This window comes from Thrips palmi, unplaced genomic scaffold, assembly GCF_012932325.1.
Source record: "Thrips palmi isolate BJ-2018 unplaced genomic scaffold, TpBJ-2018v1 HiC_scaffold_8, whole genome shotgun sequence".
Classification (NCBI taxonomy): domain Eukaryota; kingdom Metazoa; phylum Arthropoda; class Insecta; order Thysanoptera; family Thripidae; genus Thrips; species Thrips palmi.
Window position 1 is genome coordinate 431,089 of NW_023144635.1, and position 20,309 is coordinate 451,397.

Consider the following 20,309-nt stretch of genomic DNA (forward strand, 5'->3'; position numbering starts at 1 on the left):
CTTTCTCTCTCTCTCTCTCTCTCTCTCTCTCTCTCTCTCTCTCTCTCTCTCTCTCTCTCTCTCTCTCTCTTTCTCTCTTTCTCTCTTTCTCTCTCCCTCCCTCTCTCTCTCTCTCTCTCTCTCTCTCTCTCTCTCTCTCTCTCGACAGCCCGTGAGTGCGAGAGAGACGCACGCGTGCCGTTCGGAACGGGGAGGTGATGCGGCCACAGAGCATTGCGTGTTGCCGCCGTTTACCTCTGTTTCTTCTCCATTTTCTCCCTCCATTTTGAAATGAAAATAAAAGTCACGCTCCTGCTCTGGCCTGGCCCTGCACACTGCCCTGCACACTGCCCGGCCTAGGCCCAGCTTTGGTGGCGAGTTCGCTTTTATTGTTCCGTCCTTTTCACACGCTGCAGTTGTTGCGGCACCCAGTTTTCACACCAACGGTGCGTTTTAACTCTGAATCGAGCGGCGTGTGTGTGTGTGTGTGGGGGGGGGGGGGGGGGTTGCGTGTGTGTATGTGTTCCGTATGCACGGGTGTGTGTCTCTTCCGTGACCGTGTACGTATGTGTGCTCGTATGTGCGTGTGTGTGTGTGTGTGTGTGTGTGTGTGCGTGGAAAGTGGTATTGCGGCTAACTGCCAGTGCCAGTGCACTGCCACTCGCGGCACTCCATCCACATCATCATCTTCAGCGCTGTTAGGCCTCAGCAGACCTCTAGCGTTCGCGCTCGCGAGCAAAACTCGATTTCGGCCGTCCGTCCGTCTTTTGTTGCGCTGATTAACGGAAATGGTTGGCCGTCATCACCGCGGCGGCCTGCAAACCAAACACGTCGCCCTTTACACTCCTCAGCGCAAACAGTGGCAGCAGCCCTCTGGTGCCGAAGGTTCGTTTCGTCGCTCCGTCTCTCTCGCGCTCACGGGGCGCTCCCATGAGTGCGAGAGAGGGGGTTGCAGGCACTTCAGGCGTGGCGGCGGGGCCAGGCCGGGGCCCGGCCAGGCACGACCTCCTGTTTGTTGCGACCACACGAAAGTGGAGAGGCTCACGGGGCCGGGGCGGCACACTGATGCCGAGGGTCGTTATCGTCGCACGGTCTCTCTCGCAACCAAACGGGACGCCCCATGAGTGCGAGAGAGACAGAGCGACGACTGCCGGAATCAGTGTGCGGGAGAGGAGGAAATCAAGCGGTCCACGCGGTAAACAGCTCACTGGACCACAGCGCGGCAGCGCTCGCTTTTCCCCGAATCAATAGTACCAGGAAAAGGCGCGGTGCGGTGCGAATCGGGAACTTTGGCCCGTAGCACGCTCAGTACGCCAGAAGACAGGTGGGTGGAGCCGGCCCAAACTCTAGGTTGGCGCGTTTTGAGCTCCAGAGTCGTTAAATGGTACTCGAACCGAACGTGCGACCCCGTCAATGGATTCCTCGTTTGGATGGCCTAACAACATTAGGTCCAAGTTGGGTTTTTTCGCGACTCCTGGAGCTCAAAACTCGTCTTGAGTTTTCACCCCGAAGGGGGGGGGGGTGTCCACGAGGCCCGCGGATTGACCGACGATGACTAAACCAGGACGCCAGAACGACGGCCATGAGCGACAAATGTTCGCAGCCGCCCTCGCGTCGTCAGATTGACGCGTTCCATCATGGCACTCCACAAGGCCTGACCTCGCGGCCCGCCTCCGCGAAGCACCCTGCCCTCGGCGGCCCTGACCCTCGCCGAGTGTCCAGGCGTCAAAGCCTTCTTCGCTTTTATCTTTACTCCTCCTTTACTTTTTTTTTCAATGCGCGTCGGCCGACTCCTTGCTTCTTTGACCTTGGAGTTGACCTTGCGCTGACCATCGCGTGGAGGGCACTGCCAGCCGAAGCACGGCGCCGAGGCAGAGCAGGCCGATCCACAGTGGGCCAGAAGACCGGTGGAAGCGGCTGAAACTCTAGACGCGTTTAGAGCTCCAGCGTCGCTATATGGGACCCTAACCGATCGTGTGACCCCACCAATGTATTGATCTCCGAACGAGGAATCCATTGATGGGGTCCCACGTTCAGTTCGAGTCCCATTTAGCGACTCTGGAGCTCTAAACGCGTCTAGAGTTTTGACCACCTCCACCGGTCTTCTGGCCCACTGTGCGATCCAGCGCGCCGCGCCCAAAGTATCGGGCCGCCCAGAGAGAACGCCAGAGAAACAAAATGAAAGAAGGCCGAGAGCGAACCGAGCCCGCTTTGGTATTTGATCCCCTGACAGCCCCGCGGGACTGACTTACAGTGTAGACGCGCAGCAAACAGCGACCCTCGCACGGAGGGGTCATCAACTCGCATATCACGCCGTTCACAGGCTGCGCACTCATAAATCGCATGGTATTTCGTTAAAAATCTGTAATATAATTTATTTCCAAGAAGTCACCAACAAACCGTGCAGAAAACGGTAAAATGTTGCGTATGATCAACGCGGTTAAATTCATTCAACTATATTCCTTCGCGCGGGCCGTGTTTGAGTTGGCCACTCAGGCGTGCGCACATGCCGCCAAGGCACGGCGATGACGGCACACTGTGACAACGACGCGCGTTTTCCTGTTTCGCCGTCACTTTGGAACATGTTTCGCCGCCGTCTCCTGGCGAACAAGTGGGGTGCTCACTGATAAAACTAAAGCGTAACTCTATGCTTGAGTCAAGCATAAAGTTACGCTTGAAGACGTTACGATTGAAATCAAGCATAGGCTAGAAATTCCCCCATGCATTTAGATAGGGAAAATCTTGGCGGATGAGCCTGTTACGCTTGATTTCAAGCGTAAACTGATTACGCTTGAAAACAGTGGGTAATACTACGCTTTAGTTTTACCAGTGCTGTTAAGCCCTGCCAGGCACGCCAGGTACGCGGCGAGGCACCCCCGCTCCGCCCCGCCCCACCCCGCCTCGGTCCAAAGACTTCAAACAACAACACTCTGGAGGCGCGAGCGGGCGCAGGCGGTGTCGCCGGGCCACGCGGTGTGGCGACGCGCGCGACGAGAACACGCGCCGCAAAAGCACCGACGGCGGCCACAAAAATGCAACAGCACCGGATCCACATTTTCGCGGCGAAGGAAAACAGGATAGCGACGGCAGAGCAAGTGCCGCAAGACGCGCGGCGACAGAGAAGGATCCGGCACGCGGATAAGAGGGGAGTCCGCAGCCGCCGTCGCGTCGCGGAGGACTCTCCGCAGCCAAGGTGTCCGTCCGTCGCCCCTTGAGTGCATTAGCAAACGCTCACCGCCGTGATGAATCCTTTGTGCAACAACAACAACAACAACAACAGAAACGCGGTTGTTGTTTTGTGTTTCCGTTTTTCCGCGGCTTGCCTCTCGGCCCGGCCGTCTTATTCAGCGCGGAGCATGCGCCGTGCCGCCGTGCCGCGCAAAGTGACGAGCGCTGCAGCCGACGGCCGACGCGGCTGGCTGGCGTGGCTGGCGTGCCGGAATGTAACAGAATTCCTCCTGGCGGCAGCAGCGCGCCAGCGAGCGCCACGGCCCGAAAAAGGGGGGTCTTGGAGCGCGGCGGGGTGAGGGGGGAGCGGTTAGGGGGACCGGTGAAGGGGGACGCTAAGGGGGGTGGTAAGGGGGTGGTGAGGGGAGGGAGGGGGCGAGGGCGCTGCGGCTAAAAGGTTAAGGGCGGCCAAGTTGGGGATGAATTTGGGGCCGGCCAGGAGGAGTCGCTGCAGGCCGGCGGGGCCGAGGGCGGGGCATACGCCGGGTCCAAGTGGAAGAGAAGAGGGCCTGCAGACCGATGATTCCGAAAGCGTCGTCCCGTCGCTCCGTCACTGTCGCACCCGCGGGGCGCCGCGCAGCGCCGTGGGAGAGAAGCACAGCGACTCTTCGAACTCACTCGGGCACAGGGCCGCCCGCCCAAGTTTGGCTGCGAGTTTGCGGGTATGCGGCGCGGCGGAGGAGGAAGAGGAGGAGGAGGAGGAGGAGAGGCTGATCTGGAACCGGGCAATTCCCGATCGGGTCTTCCTTTCCTTCAATACGGATGCGGCCTACACTACACACGGACCCACGCGCACACACGCACACGCACACGCGCGCGCACACGCGAGCGCGCGCGCGCGCGCACACACACACACACACACACACACACACACACACACACACACACACACACACACACACACAGAGAGAGAGAGAGTCCCACACGCACGCACACATGCACTGGTAATGCGTCGACGGAGCAGAAGGATCCGAGGCGTTTCCTGTTTCCCCAGCCAATCACCTCTCACCGAGACGGGGCGTGCCGCGGGGCGCGACGGGCCCCCAGAGGGGCGTGCGTGTGTGTGTGAGTGTGTGTGTGTGTGTGTGAGTGTGTGTGTGTGTGAGCGTGTTTGGAAGGGAGAGGGAGAGGAGCGCCTCCGTGTCCCGGTGGTCCCTGCCTGCCTCAACAACAGGGTGCAGGGGCCGGAACGCGAGCTGGCAGGCTGGCCGAAGGGCAGGGCGCGCTGGCACGCTGGCAGGCACTGCTCCCGGAGGCGGCCAAGGAGGCCATCATTATGGATGGCCCCTCCCCTCATCGACGCGATGGGTCCTGGCGCTTTGCGTGACAATGCCGTCGCTCTCCGCAGCTCGATTCCGAGCAGTGCTTGGTCGCTCCGCGTCTCCCTCTCCCTCGCTCCCGGACGCGGCGCTCCGTGAGTGCGAGAGAGACAGCGGCACGGCGCCGGGAGGAATTTGAATCTGCCGCTAACGAGCCGCAGGCAGGCAGGCACCAAGGTACAGCAGCGCGCTCGAACCGACCGCCGCCGCCCACGCACAGTGGGCCAGACCGGAGGAGGCGGCCAAAACTCAGGACGCGTTTTGAGTTCCAGAGTCGCTTAATGGGACCCCGACCCCATCAATGGACTGCTCTCCGAACGTGGAATCTATTGGTGAGGTCACACGTTCGGTTCGAGTCTTGGTTAGGGACTCTGCAGCTCAAGACGAGTCTAGAGTTTTGGCCGTCTCCACGGGCCTCCTGGCCCACTGTGCCACGGTCCGTCCACCGCTCCCAAGGCCCTCTGAACAGCGCCCCGGGGCTCGCGGCCGTCTCTGCCTCCAGATTGCAGCCATTGTGCGGCCCGTCCGGGAGGCCAGGAGCACGATGAGCACGACGTCGAGGAGGCTGGAGGCTCGCCGCCGAGGAGGCACGTTGGTACGAGTGACTGGGCCCGAGCAAACACGGCGACGACTGCCGCCAAACGAGGACCGAGGAACCCGCGGTACGCCTGCCACCGGGCCGATTGAGAGGGAGGTGTCTCTCTCGCACTCACGGTGCGTCCCGGATGGGTGCGAGGGAGACAAGCCGACGGGGGAATCACCCTGCGCCCGGCCAGCCCTGCGCCAGCCCTGCGCCAGCCCTACCGCAGACTGATTTCGAGAGTCGCTTTCGTCGCTCTGTCTCTCTCGCACCTAAACGGCACGCTCCATGAGTGCGAGAGAGAAAGAGCGACGAAAACGACTTTCGGAATCAGCCTGCTGCTCGATCGTGTGTGCTTAAGGTAAACCGGAGTACGGCGCGGCCAGGCGAGACGCGATGGGCCCACACACAGGGTATTTCTGAGATTGGTCCCTTCCCTGCCCTCAGCGCCAGGATAGCCCCCCCCCCCCCTTTGGACGCCGATCTGCGCGGGCCCAAATCCCCTTTCTTTCTGCAAACCCACCGCACCCCTCCCCACCCCGCGGGCCCCGCCTCCTTGGCGGCCTCAGACGCCCGTCCGCCCCCCTCCCCACCCCGCGGGCCCTCCTCCTTGGCGGCCTGAGACGCCCGTCCGCCCCCCTCCCCACCCCGCGGGCCCTCCTCCTTGGCGGCCTGAGACGCCCGTCCGCCCCCCTCCCCACCCCGCGGGCCCTCCTCCTTGGCGGCCTCAGACGCCCGTCCGCCCCCCTCTCTGGGGCGCAGTATATTCTTCAACAGAGACGTGCTAATATATTCCTCTTCGGTTCCGCGAGTTAACCTATTTCCGCGGGCGGCGGCGCCCCCTGCTGTAGCGTGTGCGCTTTGGCGCGCCCGCGGCCGTGGTACTGCGCACGCACACACCCGCACAATCACACAGACGCACACGCACGCACACACACAAGCACGGCCTGCTGTCTGTCGGCTCTCAAAGGGGACGACTGGAATTGAGTTTGCCGTGAGAAAGGCCGAGGAAGACAGGGCGTGGTGTGGCGCGGCGGGGCGGGGCGGGCGCCACGCCCTCATCTGCGCGTGGGCCAACACGCAGGCAGCGACAGACTGCCGACGGCGTGGTCAAGTGGCGTGCGGTCACCGCTGCCCCTGGAGGCCGCCGTCGAGGCCGCCGTCGAGGCCGCCGTCGAGGCCGCCGTCGAGGCCGCCGTCGAGGCCGCCGTCGAGGCCGCCGTCGAGGCCGCCGTCGAGGTCGCCGTCGAGACCGCCGTCGAGGCCGCCGTCGAGGCCGACATCGAGGCCGACATCGAGGCCGCCGTCGAGACCACCGTCCGAATGCGGCTCGGTCATATCGGCCAACTCGCGGTGGGGCGGTCGGTCGGTCGGTCTCACTCGCAGTGAAGCGCCAACTTGTGGCGGCCGCGGTCTAGGCTGCGCTGGGCTGCGCCTACACTCTACAGCGAGCCCGGCTGGGCGGGGCAGGCTGCGAGAGAGAGAGAGAGGGGGGGGGAGGGGCGAGGGGGCCCAGCGACGCCATTATATTACGGGCAAGGAGAACAAAAGGTGCGCCCTACCGGGCCCTACACCCTAGTGGGATCTAGAGGGAGTATTAGGCCCACCCCCTGCAGCGCAGCCCGGCGGCAAGGCAAGGTCGCGCGGCCGAAATCAAACCGATGGTTCCATTCCGTTGCCCTGGTGGCAGCTGGCGAAACGCACCGCAGAGGTGTGATGGGGCGGTCAGAGCCATTCGCAACTTGGAACAACTACACTGCTGCAGTCCCCCTCCCCGCCCACTTTGCGCCACTGCATTCCAGGGCTGGGAAAGGGCAGGGGCGAACAGCGCTCCCACCCTATGGCCGCCCAGCCAACACGTCGCACCTCACACAGGGGGTTGTAATTATAAAGACTGCCCCCCTCCACCCCGACACTCTCTCTTTCCCTCACTCACACGCACACTCACTCACTTACACACTCACACACACATGTGTGTGTACACACACACGCACACACGCACGCTGGCGCGTTGAGAGGAATTTTTCTGGGTGGCGCCGCAGCTGATGGCCCGAAAAGGGCTCTCCAATTTAATACTTCCTTTGTCCCTGCGCCTCGCTCCTCGCTCTCCGGCCGCAGCCGCTGCCACCACACTGCCACCGCCGGCGCCGGTCGACACATGTTGAGGGCCCCGTCGGCCCCGTCGGTGCCGTTGATTGCGATCTCGCAATTACCCCGCGCTGTCGCCACTTGCGTCATTCCGAGAGTCGTTTTCGTCGCTCTGTCTCTCTCGCACTCGTGGCGCGTTCCGTGCAGGTGCGAGAGAGACAGCTCGACGAAAAGGACTCACAGCCTGCGGCCAGCAGGCGCGCTGTCCGGGACGCTCGGGACGTATCCGGAACGAAGTTTCCGCGGCCAAAGGATTAATGCGGTCAGGCCGCGCCACGGTGGCAGGCTCTGCTCCTCCTTCTTCTTCTTTCCTTCTTTTTGTCTTCGAGCCCCGCGCGCCGTCCTCGCGTCCCTCATGAGGTCGCTCGACGATAAACCAAACCGGGAGCCCCGTCCCCGATAACAAAACCCAGAAATCAATCTGAGGCAAGAAATGATAACAAATGGCGACGGGCGCGCGGGGCGGGGGCGGCGGGGGCGGCGGGGGCCTCGAGGGCCGTCACGGAGAGGAGACGACTCGGCGATGCCACGCCACGCGCGAGGTAGCCCGCCCACATAAAGAGAAGCGGAATAATATAAAACCGGGCCCGGTTGCCGAAACAGGAAAGGCAGGGGGTGATTGATAGAGAGAGACGGCGGCCTTTTCATTCCGCGAGACAGAGCAAGAGAGAGAGGAGAGAGGCCGCGGCCACCACAGTGGTGACGTCGCAGACAAAGGTGCCGAGGAGACGGGCTGACCGGCCCCACCCCGCCCCGCCCCGCCCCGCCCCGCCCCGCCCCGCCCCGCCCCGCCCGCTTTAATCCTTTGAAGGAGGCCCGGCGTGCCGCAGTGCGGGCGAGGACCAGGCAGGCGAGCCGAGGCGCGGACCGCCGCACCTCAAGGAAGGCATAAGGCACGAGGACGCCCTGACGGCCCTGACGGCCCTCAGGCACGAGGACGGCCTGGCGGTCCAGAAGACCGCTTTGCCGATCGGTCTCCCTCGCACCCTCACGGAGAGCCCCACGAGTGCGACGGACACAGATGCTGACTCCTCTGACCAGCTCGCTCGACCGACGCCGAGCCTTGCAGCTTCTCCTCAGACCCGTGAGGGCCGCGCTAGGAGAGAGAGAGAGAGAGAGAGAGAGAGAGAGAGAGAGAGAGAGAGAGAGAGAGAGAGAGAGAGAGAGAGAGAGAGATGCTCACTGGGCACGGGCCGCTAGAAAAAGAAGCAGCCGGTGACATCAAGAGCTGCTCAAGACAGTGGCGGTGCAGGGGGGGGGGGGGGAGGAGGAGGCTATCCGGGAAGAGATGAAAATAAAGAATTGAGAGCCCGGAGGGAAAGCAAATGTTTTTTAAAAGTCTGACTCCGTCTTGCCGCCGCCGCTCTAGCGGTACTGCGGGGGTAACCGCCGGGGTTTGTCGGGTTCGTCGGGTGTGTCGGGTTTGTTGGTGTTGTTGGTACAGCGAGACAACAATGGCAAAGCCGCCGCGGCGCTGCGCTGCTGCGGCGCCAAAACAGGGCGGAAGCGTGTATAAGGACAAACGGGGCACCGCAAGGCAGCCGCGCCTCCCGCGCCGTCGTGCAGCCACGCCGAGCCGAGCCAGGCGGCATGCACACAAAGCACATTCTGCGAATAGCGGCCGCTTGCCGCGCTTGCCGCGCTCATTCTGCGAATAACTACAGGGCGCTACATTTCAGGCCGACGTGCTGGAGGTCAAGGTCGCCGTCGACGCGCCAAGGTCGCCGTTAAGGAATGCGCGGTAATTGGGTGCGTCACCGACACTCGTTTGGATTATCGCGCGCCATTAGCCTGGTCGGGTCGGGGCGGGGCGGGGTGGGGCGGGGTGGGGCGTTGGTGGCAGCTCCTAGAGGAACGCCTTCAAAAGCAGGCGCAGCGTGGCGGGGAGTGGCAGCCTCCCCCAGCGCCCCCTTCCCGTCCTCGGCGCCCCCAAGAGTCCCCCACGGCCAGTCCACGATATGGCCGCCTCGCCGCGGCCCCACCGGCCCCACTTCGCCACCGAGGCGCCTCCCCGAAGCCCCGTATCTCGCGCCTCAAAAATCGGTTTCGCGAGTTCAACTCGAGTCGTAACCTATGCTAACTGTAGGGAAGGCGCGCGATGGAGGGCCCCCTGAGGGCGTGGTGGGGCGGGGCGGGCGGGGAGTGGAAGGAACGACCAGCTCGAGCCAATGCGTCCGCCCCGCCCCGCCCCGCCCCACCCTGCCTCGCCCCGCCCCGCCCCGCCAGCAGGCGGCCGGTATGCCGCGCGCCATCGAAAAAAAAACGCGAAATAACGATCCGCATCCTCGGGGGCCTAACGAGCCCACGGGGCGCGGGGCCACGCCGGGCCACGCCGACAGAGCGGCAGAGGGGCAGCAGGCGAGTTGAAGCCGGCGGTATTTATTCGCGTCCAAAACATCCCCGATACTCCGCAAGGGGCGGCGAGCGAGGCGAGGCGGCCGCGGGGAATTCTTAGTGGTATCTCGCGACGGGGCGGGGCGGGGCGGGGCGGGGCGGGGCGGGGCGGGGCGGGGCGGGGCGGGGCGGGGCGGGGCGGCGGCGCTGCCCTGATAGCGAGGGTGGCAACGGTCCCAGGCCCGGGCCAGGCCCTGCAGGGTGACGTTGAATTAGAGGCTGCATTTCCAGGGCCTGGCTGGTCTGGCTGGCGACGCAGCAGACCTTTATCAGATATCGTGTGCGGCTGCCCCCCCCCCTCCTTTTTTCCACGCGCCCATCAAGGGTGCGACCATAAATCCAGCAGGGGGCCGTGCTGCCGTGCCGCGCCGCCGTCGCGCCGTTCGCCCGACGAAGACGCCCTAGATAAACTCATTGACCGATTTTCGCCGCCGAAACGATTCCGATCCGAAACGATGATGGCGATTGCCCTTCGGGCCTTCGGGCCTTCGGGCCTTCGGGCCTTCGGGCCTTCGGGTGTCGAGGCGAGGGGGCGGCGACGCGGCGACGCGCGGGGGAACGGGCGCAGATATCCACGCGCTAAGGCAGCAGCAGCGACCCCTATACCAAAACACAGACACACTCACGCGCCCGTGCGCAAACTCCGGCACGTAACTGCCCAACACATACAATTAACGTGAATGCGGACACGCAAATAAGCAGAATTACTCATACCGGTAGGGAGGGAGGTCGCTCGCGCGCGCGCGCGCACACACACACACACACACACACACACACAGAGTGTGCGGTAACTGCGCCGGCCTGCCCTCGGGTTCTTTATTTGTCTAATTTTCACTCTCGTTTTTACTGCTGGGGGGGGGGGGTTGAGGGGGCGGGGTTGCGGAAGCAGTAGCGAGTGGAGGGGCTCTGGCAGGCCCTGGCAGCCTCTGGTGACGACGGGGCCTCACCCCACACGCTGCAGGCGGCTTGAGACCGCCTCCCCCCTCCCTCTCTAATTCGGCACATCACTAATGAGAAATTAACGATCGTGCCAAACACGTACGGGCCGACAGCCAGTCCAGCCGGCAAGTGCTGGAGGCTCCAGGCTCCACGCTGGAGCGCGCTGCAGAGAACTCGCGTCCGAGGCGACACCCCGCCAGCAGCCAACATCAACAGTATCGTTCGTCGTTCGTTTGCGTTATTTTTCGTTATAGACGTCAAACAAGTAAATCTTTAGGCCGGCAACAGCCGCTTCACAAGCCAGCAGCATCGCGATAAACACTGTGAAACACTCCAAGGTGAAAATTCCGGTGGAGCAAGTGTCCTTCCTTAACTTAAAATTGAAACTAACCTTTCAGCATTCATTGTACCTTATTTGTCGAACTTTCTTTCGTATTGTGGGGAAAATCTCCAGCCTCCCACCGCAAGACGTTTAGAGTACTAACGGGCCATCGAGTAAGCCAGACGAATACTTTATTTTCCTGTTAATTTTTTTTTCGTCTGTCCCGCGCTCGGAACCGATCGTCTGCGGCCAAAGTTCCTCGTTGTTTGTTTAGCCTCTTTCTCGGTATCGCAAAACACGGCGCGGCGTGTTTGGCCCTAGCAGCGATTCTGCGGTGGCGGCGCGCTGCGCTGCCAGAGAGGTTCGTTAGCGTCCAACTCCGCCGTAAGCTCCCCCCCCCCCTCCCCCAGATCGACCTCCTCTCCTTGTACATTCTTCCCTGTTTTCCTTTACTTAGCCGACGAAAAACCTGGGAATACGCGACGGGAGCCTCCCCCCAAAAGTACCTCCTGCCGGCTCGAGGATGAAGCCAACCAAGCCCTTATGGCTTCGGTGGCCGGCGGCTCGGCCTGCGCGGCGCACGGTCGAACGGGCTGCGTGCGCCGCCCTGTTAAAAAGCCCGTCCTGAGGTACAGGCAAACTCCACGTTTTGTCCCTCTTCTGGCCTTCGTTTTGTCCGGTTTTGCCCCAGAGTCATCCCCGCCGGAAAATTTACTAGTAGAAAAGTGAAGTAAGGAATAACGGAACGGAATACAGAAGGTCCACATTCGTTCCAGTGAACTTGTGTACCGGGTGTAAAATGTAACACGCAACGGGCGAGCAAGTTGCCTATGCTCGACTCGGCGGGCGCGCCGGAATGGAGCGGTGCTGTCAGGGGCGGTCAGTGCGCCCCTGCGCCGCGGTTCACGCGTTTTTTCGCGTCATAGCGCCTTTTCGTCACCGCCACGTCTTGACTCAACGGTGCGCGAGGCCGCGAGGCAGCGAAACCGCGGCGCCAGGACTTCAGGACATCGTGACTTCGCGTCACCGCGGACGCTCAGGACTCCAGGACTTCGCGTTGTCGCGGGCCCGCGGACGCTCAGGACAACGCGAAGTCCTGGAGTCCTGAGCGTCCGCGGTGACGCGAAGTCGCGATGTCCTGAAGTCCTGGCGCCGCGGTTTCGCGGTTTCGCGGCCTCGCGGCCTCGCGCACCGTTGAGTCAAGACGTGGCGGTGACGAAAAGGCGCTATGGCGCGAAAAAACGCGTGAACCGCGGCGCAGGGGCGCACTGACCGCCCCTGACAGCACCGCTCCGTTCCGGGGCGCCCGCCGAGTCGAGCATAGGCAACCCGCTCGCCCGTTGCGTGTTACATTTTACACCCGGTATGGTACGGAAAAGTTCCGTAATTGGCGAGAAGAGACGGACGGTCCGTACATTTTCTGTCCTTCTATTTCTTGCCGGTGCACTTTTGAACTTGTTCAAACGGAAAGGGCAGCAGCGGCGGCGCAGCGCCTATCGGAAAGAATGGAATAAGGAGAGGCGGATAACACGGCCCGGGATTAGTGCGGCGTGATTCCAACAAGTTCGCCTCGCTGCTTGTTTCACTCGCCGCGCCGCCCGCTCGCCAACTTCGGGGCGCCCGCTCCTGTTACCAACACAATAAAACCCGTTTCATGATCATCGCAACTGCTTCAAGCACAAGCTGCTGTTATTGCCGTTGTTGTTGTTGTTGGCGACCGAGTGGTTCGCGCGCGAATATCACGCGGCACCTTCCAGCGCACGATGCAGACAACGGGCATTTCCTCTCTCTCTCTCCTTCTCTCTCCTCTCTCTCTCTCTCTCTCTCTCTCTCTCTCTCTCTCTCTCTCTCTCTCTCTCTCTCTCTCTCTCTCTCTCTCTCTCTCGCTGCATCGCGCCGAGTCCTCCAGTTTGAAGCACTGCAAGTTGCTGCCAGTCATGTTGGCGGGCCTGCACTGCAGCGTCACGGCCCGGCGGAGCATGGCGTCAGAGGCTATCCCCTCGACCACACAGTGAAAGAAAATCTTGTATATTGCTCGACCACGTTGTTTAAAAAATTCTTAAAAATTGCTCGATTACACCGTTTAAAAAAAGTTACCTTTAAACATTGCTTAACTACACTGTTTTAAAAATCTTGAAAATTACTCGCGCGATCCCACTGTCTTTGACCCCCCACTGTTTCCTTGTTCGTAAGAGTTTCGGGCAAAAGCAGAAAAAGTACAAAGTAGAAAAAGTACAAAAAATATCTTTCTCAAAAAAACGAAGTCTTTGCAAATGCCTGACGGTGCTTCACCGCACTTTCCAGTATTTCGCAATATTTTTCCAACAGCGAAGAGAGGCTTGGCCAGCCTCGCAAGGGGCCCGCAGAAATGACCTGACCCCCCGCAGGCTTTCTCCCTGGCCGAGCCTGGGCGAGCCTGGGCGAGCCCCCACAGCGGGCCGGCTGGCCGGACCCTTGGAGTGGCCACTTCCACCCCTTCCCCCACTCTCCCGCGGAACAGGGAACAACAGCAGTCTCTGTATTATCCCGATTCCGACAAAATAATTGCCACTTTGGCGAGGGTCGAATTCGTGAAGGGTGCAGTCACCGTTGTTTGGCTTCACGATAAGTTGGCGTGGCGGAACGGCAACACTGTGACGAAAACGTGGATGACATTTTCATCACTTTGAAATGATGACAATCTCGTCACAAATTGATGACATTTTCATCAAAGCTCCTATACTTATTGCATAGGCGTGACAACAATGTCATCAATTGACTAAATGACATCCTTGTAAGGAAAATTAGCCTTGAAATTGTCATCAAGTGATGACTCAAATTTTCACAGTGAAGGTACTTTTTCGCGACGAAAGGGGTGAATGTTCGAGAGGGCGGCGGAGCGGAGGCACGGCGAGAACGACCCCAAGTACCTTCCCGACGTTACGGCGTCGCATCATGGCCGCTGTTCGTGCTTCGGGCTTCGTTTTCCGCGGTTCGGGCACCTCCCTAGTCGCTCTGTCCTTCTCACACTCCCGGCGAGTAGGCGCAAATCGCTGTTCGGCCGGCAGGGCATGCGGCTGCCCCGCCGCCCCGCTCTCGCCACCCAAGGGAGGCCTGTTTTCGCTGCCGCCGCCCCTTTCACCTACTCCACTTCCCCCGCCCCTTCTTTCCCTAGATCTTTGTCTGCCTATTAGGTCTACCCGCATCTCGTGGCGCTGGGCTGCGCCATTCCGAGCCAGCAGCCAGCCAGCCAGTCAGCCAGTCAGCCAGTCAGCCAGCCAGCCAGTCAGCCAGCCAGCCAGCCAGCCAGTCAGCCAGCCAGCCAGCCAGCCAGCCAGCAGCCAGCCAGCCAGCCAGTGAGACAGCAACCCAGCCAGGCACAATCACCTCCACGGTTCCATCTGCGCCACCCGGCCCTTCTGTTATTCTATTCACTGACTCTGAATTTGGGTCAAGTCGCTTCCCGTGAGGAATTTGGAGCGCCGTTTCCTTCTGTCCGGGAGATGGCGCAACATCCCCGCATTGGAAGGTGCAAATTTCTTCTTTTAAAAAATGCTAAATTAGCGAAAAATTGTTTTTTGTCGTGGCTTTTGGGCTGTACAAATACCATTGAAGGAAATTGGCCATGCCTTGGCGGCCAATTCGGCCCGTTTGGGCCTCCTTCCGTATCGTGGTTATGAATCCCGCGACCGGCCGCCCCGCCCCACTCCGCCCCGCCCCGCCCCGCCCCGCCGCACTTGGCCCTCGCCGCTGCTTTATGAGATCATAAAGATGTTTTATTCCCGCCATGCAAAGCAGCGCCGCCTCACAAACACACTCCTCCAGTCGTGTTTCGGGGGCTGTTCGCTCGCCCCTAAATCAGCAGGCGGTGAGGCCGAGCGCCGCCAGGCGCCGCCAAGCGGCCAGAAAGTGACGCGCTTTCCCGGAGCACCGCCAGGCGGCCAGAAAGTGACGCGCTTTCCCGGAGCACCGCCAAGCGGCCAGAAAGTGACGCGCTTTCCCGGAGCACCGCCAGGCGGCCAGAAAGTGACGCGCTTTCCCGGAGCACCGCCAGGCGGCCAGAAAGTGACGCGTTTTCCCCGGGAGCACCGCCAAGCGGCCAGAAAGTGACGCGCTTTCCCGGAGCACCGCCAGGCGGCCAGAAAGTGACGCGTTTTCCCGGAGCACCACCAAGCGGCCAGAAAGTGACGCGCTTTCCCGGAGCACCGCCAAGCGGCCAGAAAGTGACGCGCTTTCCCGGAGCACCGCCAGGCGGCCAGAAAGTGACGCGTTTTCCCGGAGCACCGCCAGGCGGCCAGAAAAGTGACGCGCTTTCCCGGAGCACCGCCAGGCGGCCAGAAAGTGACGCGTTTTTCCCGGAGCACCGCCAGGCGGCCAGAAAGTGACGCGCTTTCCCGGAGCACCGCCAGGCGGCCAGAAAGTGACGCGCTTTCCCGGAGCACCGCCAGGCGGCCAGAAAGTGACGCGCTTTCCCGGAGCACCGCCAGGCGGCCAGAAAGTGACGCGTTTTCCCCGGAGCACCGCCAGGCGGCCAAAAAGTGACGCGCTTTCCCGGAGCACCGCCAGGCGGCCAGAAAGTGACGCGCTTTCCCGGAGCACCGCCAGGCGGCCAGAAAGTGACGCGCTTTCCCGGAGCACCGCCAGGCGGCCAGAAAGTGACGTGCTTTCCCGGAGCACCGCCAGGCGGCCAGAAAGTGACGCGCTTTCCCGGAGCACCGCCAGGCGGCCAGAAAGTGACGCGCTTTCCCGGAGCACCGCCAGGCGGCCAGAAAGTGACGTGCTTTCCCGGAGCACCGCCAGGCGGCCAGAAAGTGACGCGCTTTCCCAGAGCTCCGCGGTCAAGCGCCCACGTGACGCCCAGCCAGAGACACCCCTTTCAGCGTCCAGCCGCCGAAAGCGGCGGACAATCAACACCATCGCCAAAAAAAGAAGAGGGAAAAAAATAGAAACAAAAACAGGATGACTGGGCAGTCGGGGGGCGAACACGCACACTCTTCATCGACAAGAAGAGCAGCGCCGTCATCAACAGCGGCAGCACTCTGCCTTCGCCCCCACATCACACACACCCACCTCTCTGTCTCGCACAACCACACACACACACACACACACACACACACACACACACACACACACACACACACACACACACACACACATGCACACACTCACATCGTCGCAGTTTAATTATCGCGACGTTAATTCTCCGTGGGGCGACACTGTGTTTTCGTTGCGCGAGCACTGTTTAATCAAGACGGACGGCGGCGGGGCAGTGTGGGGGCAGTGCGGGGCAGGCAGAGGAGGCCGGATGAGAATTAGATCCATTACTACTGGCGTTGGCGGGGCGGCGGCGCGGCCCGTGCTGATTGACCCCGAGCCCGCTCAGCCGGATTACTCACAAAGGAGCCTCTGTCGCTCTCTCTCGCACACACGCAGTCACACACGTACTCTCTCTCTCTCTCTCTCTCTCTCTCTCTCTCTCTCTCTCTCTCTCTCTGTCTGTCTGTCTGTCTGTCTGTCTGTCTGTCTGTCTGTCTCTCTCTCTCTCTCTCTCTCCTCTCTCTCTCTCTCTCTCTCTCTCACACACACACACACACACACACACACCACACACACACACACACACACACTCAGTCACTCAGAGCGATGAGAGAGAGGCGGCCGCGCGAATCAAAAGCACATCGGTCTTGCCAGGGTCCAGGCCGGCTGGGCACGCTGCGAGGAAGGCTTGACGGCCTGCCTGCACACGCGGCCACTCCCCGTAGTCCGGAAGGACAAGGGGCGCCGAAGTGTCGCCGCCCACACGGCGGGACGTGGCGGGGCGAGAAACGGGTCAATGGACAAGAATCGCACCGTAATGAAGGCAGACGACGCCGACGGCGGCAGGCCGTCAACCCGCCAGCTAGCCCGAGCAGCCAGCCCGAGCAGCCAGCCCGAGCAGCCAGTCTAGGAAGCCAGCCCAAGCAGCCAGCCCGAGCAGCCAGCCCCCGAGCAGCCAGCCCGAGCAGCCAGCCCGAGCAGCCAGCCCGAGCAGCCAGTCTAGGAAGCCAGCCCAAGCAGCCAGCCCAAGCAGCCAGCCAGCCCGAGCAGCCAGCCACGTCGCGGCCGCCACTTCCGGCCATTAGGCGGCGCCGCGTTACACTGCGTGTACACTGCGTTCCGCCACGCACTTGAAAGATGAAAGGCGGCCGGCCCTTTAGGCGTCGTAAAAACAACGAGCTATTTCGGCGCCCGAATTCCAGTGGAGGGTGCGGCGCGCCTTTGTCGCGACTCCATGCGAGAATGTACACTGTGTCAACAGCGGCGGCTCACAGTGGGCCGGGAGACCGGTAGCGGCGGCCAAAACTCTAGACGCGTTTTAAACTTCAGATTTGCTAACCAGGCCTCGAACCGATCATGTGACCCCACCAACGGAGTCCTCGTTCGGAGAGCAGTCCATTGGCGGGGTCACACGTTCGGTGCGAACCCCATTTAGCGACTCTGGAGCTCAAAACGCGTCCGGGATTGTGACCGCCTCTATACTGGTCTTCTGGTCCACAGTGCGGCAGGGGCACGGTATGAAAAATCCAGGAGGCGGCAGATGGCGGGCCGAAATTGCAAGCCAATTTGCAGATGATGATTGCAGTTCGCGTCCGTTCGCTCCCCCGCCCCCTTGGCCCGGTCGCACTAGAAAAGGGGCGCCAGAATTAAAGCGATTCCGCTTATGTGGCCATTATCGAGGAACAACTTGATTATTTGTTAAAAGTTTCGCCGGTGATAGCATCACTGTATTGGGCGCAGCGGGCGCAGTGGCGGCGGCGGGGGAAGGAAGGGGGTAGTTTGGCCGCTGCAGCATCAGCAGTGCTCAGCCCGCCAGCCCAGCCCAGCGCCCAGCCCGCCGTGGCGCGCGATAGGATCGCATTCATTGTCAGGGCCCAGCGCCAGCCCGCGCGTCTGTGTGTGTGTGTGTGTGTGCGCGCGCGCGCGCGTGCGTGCGTGTGTGTGTGTGTGTGTGTGTGTGTGTGTGTGTGTGTGTGTTAGTGCGCGTGCGTTTGCCTGTGTGTTTTCGCTTTCATGTCGGTCGGCCCATCACGCCCCGCGGCAGGCCGCACGAATTATTAATGTATTTCATTCCCAAGCAGGGCAGGCTGGAATCACATCCGCGGGCTGCGGACAGCGCGTGGCGGCGCGACACACTCGCACACACAGGCACACACAAACAGGAGAATCCAAGAGAATCCCCAACGCAAACACACACGTGTTTTTGAAGGGAGACAAAAAAAAGCATGTAGGCCTTGCGCCGCATATTTTCCGATGAGTTGGCGACAGTTTAGCTGCTGGCAGGGTGCCTGGCCTCTGGGCGCTCCGGGCGCTCCGGGCCAGGCACCGCGCGGCCCTGCGCCGGGTCGATCGCAGAGACAATATCACCGAATCACAAATTCGGGGTGGGTGGCGATGGTGCTGGCGGCGGGGTGGAGGGGGCGCGAAGAAAGTGAAGCCGAAATGATGCGCGGGGAGGTGAAGCAGTCCGATGTAAAGACCGCGACAGCCGCGCCCCGCCGCGCCAGATGTCATCCGGATCCTCTCTCCTCCACCCACCCCGTCTCCCCCCCCCCCCCCCCCGAGATCGCCAGATCTGCGGCGGCGTGGCAGGGACAGGATGAGCGCGGGCTGGACTGGGACCAGGGCGAGGAGGCCCTGGCGGCCCTGGCGGCGGCCTCGCGATGGAAGCCCCGAGCCCCGAGGGGTGGCGTCTGCGGTAAACTACGCCTTCTAGATTGTCGGAAGAGACAAAGCACAGAAAGAATAGGCCAGGGCGTTGCGCTTCGCCTGCCCGCTCGTCCGCCCCACTGCCGGCTGCTCGGCCTGGGGAACGTACCACAATGGCGGAGTGTTCTTGTATTTTCGGTGCGCGCACGTCGACGGGTATACGGCCGCATCAGGTGCCCCCTCAGTCTAATTTAATTAAAAAAGCCACCGCGGCGCTTCCTCGACGCCGAGCCCCAGCCCCAGCCCCAGGCCCCGGGGCTGGCAGGAAGGCGGCGGTGCATTAGGGTCCCGGAAGCAGCCCCTGCAGTGCGGCTTCCTGGTGGCGAACCGCCACCACGGCGACGACGTGCGCGGAGAGCACCTCGCCGACCATGTTTCCCGTCCCCGGCTCCTTCAAGCTCCGCATCGTCCTCGAGGCGATAACGGCGATGGAACGCCATGTGCACGCCCTTGCAGCCATTCACCCCTTGCCGTCGACGACGGTCCATGCAGCGCCGCCGCCACCGCCACCCCCACCCCGCCGCCGAAGCCGATATCAATCTACAGAGTCATCTTTCCCCCCATCCACGTCACCGTTCATAACGCCCGAGGGCCCGGGGCCCGGGACCCGGGGCCCTGCCGAGGACGAGGACGTCTCCGGACCAGGCCGTCAGAGTGGCGGCGCTGGCGGCAGAGCAGTAACCTCCTATGCCCTACATGGCGACGCCGCGATGGCTCGGCGATAGCGGCTGATTTAGTCATCCCTCGATCCCGGAATCCTGAAATGTGGCCGACTTATACCGCAGTAGCCGCGGCAGCGACAAAATAAAATCCCCTCCGCACAATGGACCAGAAGGCCGGTGGAGGCGGCCAAAACTCTAGGCGCGTTTTGAGCTCCAGACGAGGGGTTACCCACTCCGGGAATCGTGTGTACACTCAGTCCGGGAATCGTTCGTAATTTGCTCAAAATTTTATCGAAAATCTTAAAAGTTTCAATGGAGAGGGATATGTAATAGACACAAAACACTCAAAAGGTAAGAAAAATCTTCAAAAACCTCTCCTTTTATGGAAGATTTGTTCAGGAATCTCGGGAATCCGGAATCGTGTGTACGCCCAAGTACCGAGTGGGTAACCCCTCGGCTCCAGAGTCGCTAAATGGGACTCGAACCGAACGTGTGACCCCCACCAATGGATTGCGCTCCGAACGGGGAATCCATTGGTGGGGTCACACGTCCGGTTCGAGTCCTGTTCAACGACTCTGGAGGTCGAAATGCGTCTTGAGTTTTGGCCGCCTCCACCGGTCTTCTGGCACACTGTGCTCCCCGCCGAGCCGGCCTTCGCAAAGCACGGTCAGTACGGCCACCACGAGCACCACGACGAACCTAAGCGCGGAAAAAACACGCGTGCCTTGTCGGCGGTCCCGTCGGGGACAGGTTACACGCGAGCGGCTATGGAGCGACATGGCTATGGACACGGCGGCCCTGGCCGGCCAGAAACGGCCTCCTAAGTGACCATTCCTGGGTGTACCGCGGCCAAAGCACTCCGCTCATCGGGCGGCCCCCTCCCCGTCCCCGTCAAATTAAACTTGTTCGTCCAACTCTGGTGGCCGGCATCACGAGGGAGAGAGAGAGAGAGAGAGAGAGAGAGAGAGAGAGAGAGAGAGAGAGAGAGAGCGGGGTGAAGCGCGACTCAATCC